The sequence below is a fragment of the Pipistrellus kuhlii genome, unplaced genomic scaffold, assembly GCF_014108245.1.
Source record: "Pipistrellus kuhlii isolate mPipKuh1 unplaced genomic scaffold, mPipKuh1.p scaffold_m20_p_7, whole genome shotgun sequence".
Lineage (NCBI taxonomy): Eukaryota > Metazoa > Chordata > Mammalia > Chiroptera > Vespertilionidae > Pipistrellus > Pipistrellus kuhlii.
In genome coordinates this window covers 48,186,273-48,200,981 of record NW_023425573.1, presented here as the reverse complement: position 1 = coordinate 48,200,981, position 14,709 = coordinate 48,186,273, and the positions used below count along the sequence as shown (strand labels likewise).

Below are 14,709 nucleotides of genomic sequence, written 5' to 3'. Positions count from 1 at the left end.
TGCAAGCAAATATTCATCACAATTTTGCAAATAAGGAAAATAACACCAATTTAATTACCTTAGTACAGCAATAATAAAGTTAGGTAAAGACTAGCCACTGAAAATAAGACCTTGTACATTTATGTTTGATTTTTTTTATTATCTTTTCTTACTCTCTAATTTTAGTGTGGTTTCTATTATTAGTGAAATTCAGAACTAATGTAATTACAAGTTATTGTCGGTCTTCTTCATTCATCCAAAGGAACAACAACAAAAAAAGTAGAAGAGTTTTTTTGAGTTGGTTATCAAATCCCCTTGGAAACTGAGAAAAGGGAAAGCAAGGTGATATTCTCCCTGTTCAATGTTGTTAACAGATATGACCACACATTAAGTTTTCAGAAAAACCATTTATAAAAGCACAGGAAAAGAACAAAGTAGGAAGTAGTTTTGGTTAATGCCATGTGAAACACAATATTTTGAGTAACTTTGACCAGAAAGGGCAGTTTTGTCTATTTTAACCTGCCTTTACAAACAACACCTATTATTGAAACTGATTAACCCACCTCCTCTAGAGAAAGCCATGGAGTCAATTGTGAAAGCTATGGAGAAAAAAGAAGGTCCATAACCTTTTCTTTTCCTTCTAGTGTGAAACAGGGTGATCTCAAAAAGACTGCAGAACCACAACCACCCCCATTGCCCATTTGACCTAGCTTTATTTGTCACAGAGGGGACTCATGGTGTCCTTTTTTGGATCTCTGAATATTCAGTTTACTCATTCTTCTTGGTCTAATTCAGTGCTACTTAAATCAAAGAGCCTTTCTAATGATTCCAACCAGTAGTTCTTTCTGCCCTATTCTGAGCTTTCACAAATCGTAATCCACAGCTCTTCAAGATGATGTTTGAAGACAGCATTCAGTATTAGCATAACGAATGAAGGTAGCTGCCCATCTTCTCCCCTTTTATTATACTAAAGCAATGAGTATATCAAATACCTGTGGTTCTTTAGTTAGTTGATTCATTTCTTAAGTAATAGCTAAATTGTCTACTGTTTTGTTGGATTACTAGTATTTTTAAAATTGAGTCCATTACCTCATATTTCTTTTTTATATAAATATATGAATCTGAAACAAAATCCAAAACCTTCATTTTGATGAAAATATAAGGTATTCTGTCCATCTGATTTATCAAGTGGGAAAAGAAGGGAAATTAGATTTATTTGAATTTTACTCCCTTTTATTTCCACAGCTTATTCTTTGATGAGATGCTAAAGAGCAGGGAAATAGCTGAAGGGACAATAGTCAAAGGGAGAGAAAAAGGGGCATAAAATAATTCACAAAATGACTAATTTAACCTCAAATAATAGCAAGTTAACTGTATATATAGTTATTATCCTACACAACTCGAAACTAAAATGTAACACGTCGTCCTTTAATAACCTTTGAATTTATTATTTAGAAAAAAAAGTACAGCTTACCATCAGCTAGATTAAATTTGGCCATATATTCTGTTATATTACTAACATATCCAGCCATTTGTGAAGCCAAGAAAGAGTAAAATGTACTCTTAGGACTGGTACTCAACCTTGAAGTGCTGAAAGCTACTTCATCATCTACTGTGGGGACAAACACATGCATGCACATGTGAACCTAACACTTTGTTGTGTGGAAAGCTCAGCATAAACATCGTCATTGTAAATCACTGAAGTACCCATTTCTTTTAACATACACAAATCAAGGCAGAGCTAGAGCTCCCTGTGATTCCTACAAGGATATCTGAAATCACATATAACGTTTTTCTCCTCCCGCTTTTCTCACTGAAAGCTTGAAATGTGGAGGTTATTTTCCTCTCCCACAACATGCGGGAAACTATCATAGCACAACCAGTTTACACATTATCATTTAAATACTGTTAAGACCACAGTTGTGCTTAATATTCCACAAATGACCCAGAAAGCAGAAAAGACCTCATTAGGTTCCTTCTAAAAAATTAGAGTTATCTTTCTAGTTTTATGTTTAGCATTATCCTAATCCAATTATTATGTCTTGATTATCCTTCCCATTTTGACTTACAACTCTCATAAACTAAAAGTAGTCACTTTTTTGCATATTGGTTGAAACTGTTTTACAGGCTAATCAATTATAGTTTCCTAAACCTACACATAACTAAAAAACATAATTTTTTCAAATCAAAGATAATTCAGTTATTTATCTATGATCAAAGCCATAAAACATAATTTTCCAAAAATTATAATGGTTGTATAATCTACATTTGTTTGGTTTGAGCCAAGGTGAGATACATGATGAGTAATATATTAATGACCTTTTACACTTGGTTCCTTCAAAGCTTCTTCATTTTATTCAGCATTTAGTTTAAATTAAATATTTTAAATTGAAGCTGTTCTATGTTGCAAACACAGCTAAAATGAAGAGCTTCTGTGGCAGCAGTGACCAGATTTTAAATGCAGGTAGATCAATAAAAAAATAAAAAAATAACACCAAGCACAGCCTCCATGTGTGAGTGGAATGGTTTATAATAGCTTGCAAATGACTATGTGCTTGCTGTAACCAGCTGTTCTTAAATTATGAATATGCAACCAATTCATGCTAAAGCCAAATCCCTGCACTATTTCTACAGAGAAATCCCAGTAGTTTTGCTTGTTCTACATGTGAGCTGTTAAGGATACAAATAGCGGTAAGCTTAGGAACAAATAGGACCAAACTATTGGCATTTCATGCACTGGGTCCATTATCACAGCAGGAGATGTCAATCATTGGGACATTCCTATAACAGCTCAGGCAATATGACAATGATCTTGGGGGCGGGGGGAATCAAAAATCTCTGCAGCATACTCAAAGTCCTGACAACCTAATGCTTTCTCACTTCAGCCAATGAGACTGTCAAACCTGACCTACTAGAAGACTTGCATCAAGCTTGAAACATTCAAAAGCATCAATCATAAAAACAAAGACAGGACACTGAATTATACAGTATTAACCTCCAGGGTTTGCATACAGAGACCTTAGATTTATTTATGTCCCAGTGAGTTAAGAGCTTCAGTACACCGTTCTTTACACCAAACTGACTGCCAATTTAATGAACCTCTCTGCCCTCAGCAGGAGTGCACTGTCTTTGATTAATGAGTGCATGCTTGTGGAAAAGTGTAAAGAGGAGAAAACAGAGGAAAAACACACAATTATGTCTACATATAGCTTAAGTACCAATACAATAACTACCTTCCAAACAAATGCTTCTTTTCCCTCATATACACATGCAAACATGTTAACAAACATAACTAGTAAGGGTTCCTATCTATACTGATATATCACCATCATTATTAGTATTATTTCTAACACAATTTTTATTTTGAATGAAAAGTATTCAAAAACCTAAGTACAGGTCAAATTTCATATGTTATAAAAATAACTATTATTAAACCTCACCCAAGGATATTTTTTTCCATTGATTATTCAGAGGATGGAAGGGAGGGAGAGACATTCTGCACTAGCACAACTGGGGTGGGGAATCAAAACCTGTAAAGGAAGCACTTCCCTTGGTCAGAACCGAACCTGGAAGCCTTCAGTCCTTGGGCCAATACTCTAACCACTGAGGAAAATGTGCTAGGTCTACACATAATTATTTTAAAAAACAAGTTGTTATACAGTAATTTTTTAAATATGCCTCTATGTTATACAGTAATTTTTTAAATATGCTTCATATTCTTTAAAAAGCCTATTCATTTTGAAAACTCAAAGTTTAACTTATAAATACAAGGATTATTAAATATTTTATATCTCAAACTGTATTGATTTGCCACAAATCACAGAGCATTCAAAATTGATTTAAAAGTCATGTGAATTCATTTTATTTCTTTCAGCAAAGATGTCAATATTTTATAACTCCATATGTAACTATAAATTAATTAAATATATTTATTGCCCAAAATGTCAAAGTTAATATAAATTAAAATACGAATTAAAGTTTTAAGCTTTTTATGACTCGTGATTAGAACTGCTCTCCAAGAAACCCAATGAGGAAAAATTCCTACTTAAATTATGGGATACTAAAAGAAAGCTAAGCATTCAGATTTCTTTTTAAAAGTTTTCATTTAATATATAACTCAATTTCACACAATCTAACTCATGACTGTCTTCACTGACACAAATATGTTATGAGTAAATGTATTTCTTAAAAATTTTATCACAGGCTAAGGTAATGAGTTTCTTTTTAAGAAACTGTATGGCTGTTATATAGAAGGGTGGAGAAGGCATATTAACTCAATATAAATCTTAACTTTAGCCTCAGTAATGTATGATTTCAGGAAACTATAATCCTGCAATCACTCAACAGTGTATGGTAAGTGTTTAAAATTTATTTATATTGTATAGTAAGTCTTTTTAATGGAATTTAACTCAGCAAATTATATATTCTAATCATCAATTTTACATTTTAAGTGTTTTAAAAGCAAACTACTTTATTTGAAATATAAATTTTATGCTCTGAACATGTTTAAATGTATATTTAAAGATCTAAAAATTATAAGTCAATAAATATTAGGACTAGAAAAATCTCTTAATATTAATAAACTACATTTTATCTTTAAACTTATCATCCTAAAGTCTTCTTACAGAAAATTTTTTTGTTGTTGTTTTCTTTTGGGATTATACTGTTTTTCCTCTTTCCTTCTTCATATCTCTTCTCCCACCATGAAGAAAAAGGCAGCAAATAACCAGAAAAAGTAGAGTACAGGCACCAAAAGAATCACCATTTTAGTACCACAGTTTGACAGTTGGAACTATCAAAAAAAAATTATTAGTGCAATAAATATATGATTTCAATTTTTAAAATAATTAAATGACAATTCTTTAATAATATTTTCATCACTTTATAAAGAAAATTAAACACAAAGCTGCCCATTTCCTCCATAATTCTTTTCTGAATATCTTTTGCAGCAAGTTTAAACAAATATTTAATCAAATTAGTAAATATTTATTAAATAAAGCACAATACTTTTTAGACCTCATGGTATGAAATATCTAACTTTATAAATTAAAAATCTAATAAAATACCTAACTAGGTAATGTAAATAGTACCTCAGGATATCAAGTACATTAATTGTCATTAAACCCTGATGACACAATTTTATCTAGGAATCAAAATCACCACATTACTTAGTTTGTGATAAATCACATCTTCTTTTGGTAGGTCTAGCAAAGACTAGGTAACAAAACAAAAAAAAACACTTCAAATAACAACTTAAAATCTCTTTGAGAAATCTTTAAATCTAAAAGTAATCAAGTTCTAACACATACTTTCACTAATTCAAGGAGATAAGACAGAAAAAAACATGAACTTTCAAGCAACTGTGATATTCTACATCTTGTATAGTAACACAAAAGTAGCAACAAAGACATTAACAATTGCAGTTCAAGCTGGGAGTGACTGTTCTGTTTCAATTCAATGACACCACTAATGGCTTCTTAGCAGCTCCATGAAATCAACCAGCTGTCAAGTTGATGCATCAGAAGGAACAGTTATGCACTCCCATAAGAAAAAGCAACACATCAGGATGTTGGGCAAAACATCTGCTCCTTTACAGTGCAGTTCTAATAAACATGCAAACAAAGAAATAGGAGAAAGGGCAACAGGACTAAAATTCCAAGGTTTCCATTACAGTCTTCTATGCATTTTAAATAAAAGGCTCATAAGAATAAAAACAAATTTCTGCCAAGTTGGATACTTTAAATTATACCATATCTTTTGAAAATGCTAGTTATAACTACTTAGATTCTAGAAAGGTAAAAACTACATTAAAAAATCTTTACATTTTAAAAATTGAGAGTAAAATCATCATGTTATGCACAAAACTCAAATAAAATATATTCATTTAATAAGTACTTAGTAAATTATGTCAACAGTAAATCTAGTAAGTGCATTTCCAAGGCTGAATAGTCTAAAAATGTTTTTCAGTAGTGTTTGAAAGACTAAATGCGTTATACTTCAATATTATTTTAACATATGAGAACAGTAAAGATATTATTCTCTGGATTTTAAAATATGTACCTACTTCTCTCCAAACCACTTTATGACTATAACAGTATTAAGTTCTCATTAATAACTTCCTATATTTAAAATATAATTTGATTTCCTAAAAAAAAGAAAGAAACCTATTTGTCATCATAGGCTTAAAATAATTTTACATTTAACCATTCATTTCAAACATTTGTAAAATCTTACTTTTTTTCTATCTGATACTTATAAGTTCCTCAATGCTGCCCAAATTATTGATTATGCAGCACAGTGACAATGTATATAGTGTTTACAATAGGTGTGAGACATCAAATATATTTAACTACCATTTTCCTAAACTGCTTATCCTCTGTTGCTTGCCAATTGTAATCTGCCAAATCTTCTAGTCCTTTGTTGCATGTATAATTTAGAACCATCTGTTCTATGTGCTTATAACTATTTAAACATTTTTACCTACGAACAATTCACATAAGTGGCAGACATTCAATTCAGTCAAGCTTTCTATATAGCATTCTACATAAAGCAAATTCCTAGATAAAAAGCATAGCAGATAACACTAAAGAAGACTGCTACAGAGATAAAAACATACCACATACAATTTTTTGTCTTAGACAAACCTTTTCATGTATTCAGAATTGTTTCTATTATTTTTTTGAATGAATTGTAGTCAATGTTTTTCCCCAACCCAGAAGACAAAGAGAATGCAAATTAAATACAGACAGTTTCATGTCCTTGTTAGAAGAGAAGTAAATATGCTGACTGCAAATGACTACAGGAGACAGAATTCCACTTTCCCATTCAATTTACAGTGCTTCTTATTTATATAGCAGTCAGTGTACCATTAAGTTTGATCATGTGACCAACTGAACTTTTGTGAGGTAAAAAACTATTTTAGGCAAGCAAATCTAAACAACACTGTTTTTATTGTTTATCTTTTCATAATGGCTGACAGGCCTCATGGCTTGAGGTTATAAAATATATTTTTAAATCAACTCTGCATTTTAAATACTAACCACATATTCACCAGTCGTTTGACTTAATATCTGCTACTAAATTTTAAAAGGATCCAGGATCTCCAAGTATTTTCAATGGTTATATATTTTCAAAATATAAACACATATGTATAAAACAGAGTAATTACAAAAGAGAATCTAGGTAATCTAAAATAAGTATACCTAAATATTAACCAAACTGATTAAAGAAAATTCCACAGCAGAGAGATAAATAAAAAAGGGAACACGCAGATTAAAAATAACATATGAAACCCTCAAAGAATAAAAAGCACGTAGACAAAAAAGAAAAAAAAAAAGACAAAAAAAAAAAAAGCTAGGTGAATACCAACTGACACTATAAAACTTTATACCATTTTTTGCACAATTTTCCACCTGTTACCAGGGCATACACAATGTGGAGGCCCTGGGGTTCATTTCTGAAAACAGAACACAAAAACAAACAGTACAACTTATGGATCATCAGGAAGGCGCACGGTCCTTTAAAACAGGGTGTGGGGGATCGAGCGAAAAATGTTCTCTTGGGACAAATACCCAATAAAGTTCACATGACGTCACTGAGCCCCTGAACATCCCCTAAACTTTGAGTCTTATCCGGACACACTTTTTGCCGTCCTGAGGCTTCCTCCCCTTCCTCAAAAATAGAGAGAGAGACTTGGGAATAAAAACTGCCCAAGATGGCGAGGCGCTTGTTGTTTGGAGGGCAGAGGGGAAAAATGGAGGATATTGTAACGTACACAAAGGGACAAATTTCCACAACCCGGCCGCCAGCAGCTGCCGCTCCGCACGGGGAGGGACACAAAAGAGAGAGGGAGCGAGGAGCGGGGAGACAACCGCCCCGCGGCGGGGCCGGCCCGGCCCCCGAACCTTTCCTCCCCCCCCCACCCCCAGTCCCAATTGCGGGGTTCGGGAACTCCTTCACTGGGGGGGGGGGGGGGGGGCCGAAGGGAAAGGGGGCGGGGGGGGGGGGGGACATGAGGATGGAGAGCGCGGAGAGGAGCGGGGAGCCGGAGGCGGTGCCGGGGAGAGCCGCTCCGAGGCCGGCATTGCTGTGGGCACAGCCGCGCTCCTCTCCCCCGAGTGCGCCAAGCAGCCCCTCCAGGTATTTCCCCGGGTCCACCTGCCCCCACCCCGCCCGTCTCCTGTCAGCCCGAGCGCTCCGGACCCGGAGGCGGAGGCCGCGCTGGGGCCGCGCTCCGGTCCGCGGCGGAGGGGGCGGGGGCGGAAGGGCAGCGGGGGGGGGGGGGGGGCCCACCCCGCAGCCGCCCCGGCGAGAAGGGGGGCCGTGCGTGTTCCCGGCTGGAACGGCGGTCTCCGCAAGGCCAGGGACTGATGTTTTCTTCCGAAGCCAAACTGCTGGCGGCGACCTGCGCGCCGGAGCGGAGGGAGGAGAGGCGCCGCCGGGCGGCACAAAGGCGGCGGCCGCGGGGGCTCGGCCCGGGCCCTGCTGCACCGAAGCCCCGCGCCCGCACCCGCACCGGCCCGGGCGGCAAGGAGGAAAGTTTCCGTTCTCCCGAGACCGCCCCCCACCCCCCACCCCGGGCCGCGCGCCTCCGCGTCCCGCTCCCCAAACTCCGCCCGGGACCCCGCGCCACCCCGGCCCCGCTCGCAGCCGCACAACAAAGACACCGGCGGCGTCCGGAGCGCAAACAGCCGGGCCTGGGGCCGGGGCGCGGGCGCCTCCGGAGCGGCTCCGCGTCCGCCGGGCTCCCGGGGCGCAGCTTCTCCCCGTCCCTTCCCGCCGGCCTCGCCGCGTCCGCGATGTTCCTTCCCCCCGCGCCCCGGACCCCAGCGTTTTAACTCACCTCTACTTTCCGACTGAGTTGCGGCGGATGGGATTTCTGTCTTCGCCGGCTGGCTGAAGGTTCCGATGTTTGGCTATTGGTGGTTGGTTTTGTTTTTCGGAAAAGCCTAACGCCTCCTAATTCCCGGTGTTGATTTTGCAAGAAAAGTAGGGAGTCGGAGCGGAGGGGAGACCGGCGGTCGGGAAAGCCCGGGACGCGCTGCTCCTCCGCCCTCCGCCTCCCGCCCTCTGGTCGGCTCCTCTCCGGCGGCGGCGGACGAGGCAGGAGATGATTCTTCTCAAGGTTTGTGCGGCAGCTTCACTCCTCGGCGAAGGCTTCATGAACCAAGTGACGTCAACCAGCGAGGCTTCTCTCTCTCTCCTCTCTCCAACAATGAAAGTTGCTGTTAACAAGGGGAAAAAGAGAGAGAATTGTTTATACCGTTTCGCTTCCAATAATAAATGACCTATCAGCTCCGAAAGGAGCCCTGCGAGGGAGGGGGTCGCTTCTTCCTCCCAACAAGACTGTGGCTTTAAGTTCGCACCTTTCCCGGTCCCAGGGAAAAGTTAGGAAACTTGATGTGTTGTTTTTGCTTTGCTTTTTTTAAAAGCAGGCAGGACCAGAAAATGAGATCGAAGACGGAATTTTTCACAAACGTAAACTGGAGAATAGGGAGCATAGATGAACCATTTCCACCTAAACTTTTTTTTTTTTTTTTTTTGTCCGTAAACTCAGAATTTGGTTGAAGTCCACAAGCCAACTAAATGGATATGCCAAGAATTCGAGGGTGTTTGGAAATCGAAATAAAAGAAAAAGAAGGACGCAGGATTGTCCCGGGATTAAACGCTAGTGCCCTAACAGGGCAAGTTAAACTGCCTGTAATGTTTATGCATGGAGTTAAAATTTAAATAAAACGCTTTAAAATAGTAAACCGTTTTAAATTTATAAATTAAAACTGTAAAAGGTAATCTCAGTAGTAGCTCCCTCCTACCTCCCAATTTCTGAGAGGTTGAAGGGGGAGGGGAGTAGCTAATTGCAGGAATTGAACACTTGTAAAAATATCAAGTTAAGTAAGACTGGTAGCCCATTGCTCCATCTTTAAACTACACACGAGTTATTGCTACTTGTCTACTCCAAAAACCTCTTCCAGCTTTGTTTTTTACCCTACTATTTTTCACAATTCCAACATCCTGAAATCAGTAAAGTTAAACTAAAGGTATAAAGTACAGCACATTCTCTCATCCTGCACACTCTCCATAGTTCCTTAAAAATGATTTAAAAAGAAGTCTTTACCTTGGTAATGCTCTATTACCCAATATGGTAGATAATTTTTAAATTTTTCATTGAGGTAGTGTTTTTCCACCCACAGCACATTAAAGTCTCAAAGTTCATATAATTAAAAATTGCATAATTTAATTTTCAGGATGAAGAGCAAGGGAAAGGAAAGCTTTCGAAAAATAATTTGACCATATAGATTTGTACATTTATATGTGGATAAATGTATCTTAAAAGACGCTATTGTTTTATGTTTCCTCTTCAGCCACTGGCTGTGAGTTTAATTGTGCTGGAGGATCTTCATTAGTATTAACACATGGGGAGATTTCACAAAGCTGCTTCATTAGGGGGGAAAAAGAAAGCTTGGCAGACTAGGTCTTTTTGCATGCACTGAGAATGTCAGCCTTACCTCGGTCATTTGTAACATAATAAGTGCAAGTACAATGATTGCAATGCTGAAGCGCTGGGGGAAGGGTGGAAATACTGCCTGTCTAATAGGGATATCTGAAAAGAAGGCTGCTCATTACATAGTAAAATATATGCTAAAAATTAGTGAAGATGATGGCTCAGGAGACGGATGCTAAATAAATTAATGTGCTGATACGTTTTTAATTATTATTTTTGTAGTAGTTTATTTCATTCTCAGGATTCACATTGAGCAGCAAAGCTTGTGCTAGCACTTATTGATTTTTTTCCCCCTGCCACATTCCCGGAATACAGATTTTAATCATTTCACTACACCACACTCAGTAATTTCATTAAAAACTGGAACCTTCCATCCCAGAAAAGCATTTAATTTCAATGACATACAATTTCTCTCTTAGCAGAAAACTGTCTGTACAGTAAAAGCTGGCCTAAGGTTCAAATGCATAATTTAATCCTGAGTTTTCCATGCTCTGCATTCCTTTGAAGCTATAATTTGAGTAACTATCTAATAACTATAATAAGGACAATAATTTCCTTTAATATATTATTAACTCATATTTAATTAACTCAGAGGCCAAGCTCTGTACATGTATGACTGGGTCAACAGTTCTACAATTTCAAAATTTACTAATATTGTTCCAGAAAAAATATATAGATTAAAATATAAGTGTAAATGCTAGCATTTAGATGTTCTATAGAAACTAATATGCAAAAAAGTTCATGCATCTTTATATAATAGAGGACATTACTCATATAAACAGTATTTTAAAATAATTGGAAGTAAACAAGGCATTCCCTAATATTTCTATTTATAAAATATTATAATAATATTTCAATAACCCATTTCTGATAGTTTATGCAATCACTAGCATAACTGTTAAAAACATTCAATTTTGAAAGGATAAATAAAAAGCTAGATTCAAATCTCAATTTTCATAAAGAATTCCTTTAAAACATTTTTTTGAAATAATTTTAAATGGCATATTTGATTAGCTTGAATAAGAATATATCTTTTTTAAAATAATTGAATCTATTGGGGTGATATTAGTTAATAAAACCATAAGGTTTCAAGTGGGCAATTCTATATAACACATCATCTGCAGACTGCATTGTGCACTCACCACCCCAAATCAAGTCTCTTTCCACTACCACTTATTCCCCCCTTTGCCCTCTTCCACAAGGATATATCTTTTACTTGAATATTCTTTAAAATATGCTGCAAAGCATAGTTAAATTTCTGGTTCAAATAATATTTTGAAACAACATTGGACTTAAAGATGGTACATTGGTTTTCCAAACAATTGGTTTTATGAGGACATTTAATTTACATTGCCTGGTTTTTAAAAAAGAAACCTCTGGGGAAAATATTTGACAATAAAATTCAATTGCTAATTTAACATTTAGATATATGGCTGAAAAACAGGAAAAAATGGAACACATGTAATGAAAGGGATTAACTCATATAAAACTTACATTAAAAAAACTACCATTCTACTGGGTAATTTTAGACCACAGTTCTAAAAATTTTTTATTTTTATTTTATTTTTTTAAAATATATTTTATTGATTTTTTTACAGAGTGGAAGAGAGGGATAGAGAGTTAGAAACACCAATGAGAGAGAATCATCGATCAGCTGCCTCTTGCACACCCCCCATTGGGGATGTGCCCACAACCAAAGTACATGCCCTTAACCGGAATCGAACCCAGGACCCTTTAGTCCGCAAGCCGATGCTCTATCCACTGAGCCAAACCAGTTTCGGCCTAAAAAATTTTTAATGTGTATGTACATGTATTTTCAAGTTGAAGCCACAAACAAAACAAAGTTGTCTTTTCCTTTGTTAAATGAAGAAGAAACTTATAAAAGTGTCCTCAAAATGTTGGTATTAAAAGTGGTGATAATAAAGAACTTGATTTTAGTGTCTTTAAAATATTTTTAAACTTTTTTTATCATCAAGGGCTCTGTATATAGTTTGGAAAATATTTTTGCAACATTCTCAAAGATGAAATGCACAGTTCAATGTAAATCAATGAATTAAAAAATAATTGGTAAATGAAAAAGTCACATAGATTGATATCTAAAATTCAAAAGCTGACTTCCTATATTTCAGTAAAATAAAGCTTCAGTTTTTATACTAAAATATATCAAATAATTTGGTAATTCAAATAATGTTCTTAATCTATACTTTTAAAGCTTTCTGTTAAAAAGAATGGTATACTAGAAATTTAAAACTGAATTACTACAATATTTGATACTCTCTTACTAAGAAGTTGTGCTTAATTATTTTTTAATATGATTCCTTCCCTTTTTTCATGTTATCACATTTGATTGAGAAATTACAACATAGTCATAGAGTTGAGGGGGGGAAAACAAAATAATTACTATTGTTTTAGAACAACTTTGCTCCCATAGTATTTAATCTTCTGCCTCCAATCATCATCTAAATTAGTACATCATCATGTACAGGATTGTGAAAGAATTAAATGATCAAACAGATCTTTTCCAATATTACTGGTAATTATTTCTATATGATTTACACCTATCCCACAGACTAATTATGCCACCACTAAAGACTCAATTGTTGCCCTTTCTTCTTTAAAGCAGCATCTATTTTAGGAAGTTCATAAATTGGTAGATATAAAAGTAAAGATGACTATCTCATTTATCACGATAGGTATTGCACATGGACCTTCAAAGAGCAAGAAATTGCCCTGCACAGAGAACAAAGTCTAGGAAGGCTGACTACAGAAAGTCCAAAGAATTAGAGCTCTAAATAGGAGAGCGAGCTGGCCACTGCTATGTCTTATTTCTGTTCATTGGTACAGACTAATGAAGCCTTATTTGTTTGTGTTCACTGGACAACATTTGAGTGCGTGCTATATCCTGTGCACTCTGCTAGAGGCTGGGAAACATGAAAAGCTCACAGTCTGGTTGATGTTGAAAGTGTGAAATTCCTGGGAGATTAGAGACTTACATAAATCACGTTATAAAGATACAAATAATAAAGTTTCACTAGAATAAAAAGGATGGGGCAACAAATTCTGACATAAATCTTTTTTAAAAAGCTTTATCAAAGAGATGCCTTTTGAACTGCATCTCAAATACTGAAAGCTTATGGGGCAGAAGGAGGAGGGAGTGGATTCTAAATGAAAAAACAAACAAACTAAGTTTAAATATAAAGTGCCACTAGGTCTGGTATCCATCCACTTGTAAGAAATTCAGTTGTAACAATAATATTCAATGTGAGCTGTGGAATAATAGGGAGAAGGAGGAAAAGGAGGCCAGAGGCTGTACCATTGATGGTAAAGTGGTTGAATTTATAGCAAAGAAGTGATATGATTGACCTTGTTTTCAGGGAACAATAACTGAAGCCAGTGCAGATGATATTCTGTATAGACTGTATGCTTAAGAGTGCATGCAAAAGATGGTAAAACACAGTGGCTTTGGGGATTTAAAGCCAGATTTTTTTAAAGTAAAATGTGGATTTGGTGACCAACTGAAAACAGTAAAGGGAGAGGAAGAACTGAATGAAGACTACAGAGATTTCTGGCTTAGGGAATTGGGCAAACCAGAGTCATTAAGAAATGTCTAAGATACATACGGGAAAGCAAATCATAAGGTAGTCTGGAATTAGAAGTTGACATTATGCTTTATAAGTCATTTTATTTTTTAATATTCTTTATTGATTAAGGTATTCCATATGTCTCCTTTTCCCTTCATTGCCCTCTTCCAGCACATGCCCGTTTGTCTGTGTCCATTGGTTATGCTTATATGCATGCACACAAGCCCTATGGTTGATCTCTAACCCACTCCCACTCCCCTCCCCTGCCTTCCCTTTGAGGTTTCATAGTCTGTTAGATGCTTCTCTATCTCTGGATCTACTTTTTTTATTTAAAATATATTTTATTGATTTTGTACAGAGAGGAAGGGAGAGAGATAGAGAGTTAGAAACATCGATGAGAGAGAGTCATCGATCAGTTGCCTCTTGCACACCCCCTACTGGGGATATGCCCGCAACCAAGGTACATGCCCTTGACCGGAATCGAACCCGGGTCCCTTCAGTCCCCAAGCCGACGCTCTATCCATTGAGCTAAACCGGTCCCGGCTGGATCTACTTTTGTTCATCAGTTTATGTTGTTCATTATATTCTACAAATGAGTGAAATCGTGTGATATTTATCTTTCTCTCACTGGCTTATTTCGCCTAGCAT

At 36.6% G+C, this 14,709-nt stretch overlaps 1 protein-coding gene across 22 annotated transcripts in view; it reads right to left on the bottom strand.

Moving 5' to 3' along the window:
- Window positions 1-14,709, bottom strand: part of BAZ2B (bromodomain adjacent to zinc finger domain 2B) — a 277,515-nt gene that overhangs the window by 210,297 nt on the left and 52,509 nt on the right. For 21 of the 22 annotated variants that reach the window (XM_045575517.1, XM_045575494.1, XM_045575504.1 and 18 more), the window contains exon 3: window positions 8,822-9,203. The gene's annotated coding sequence lies outside the window, so the exon portion shown is untranslated. Of the gene's footprint in view, window positions 1-8,821; window positions 9,456-14,709 lie in introns of those variants that run through there. The other variant, XM_045575495.1, reaches the window with a different exon arrangement.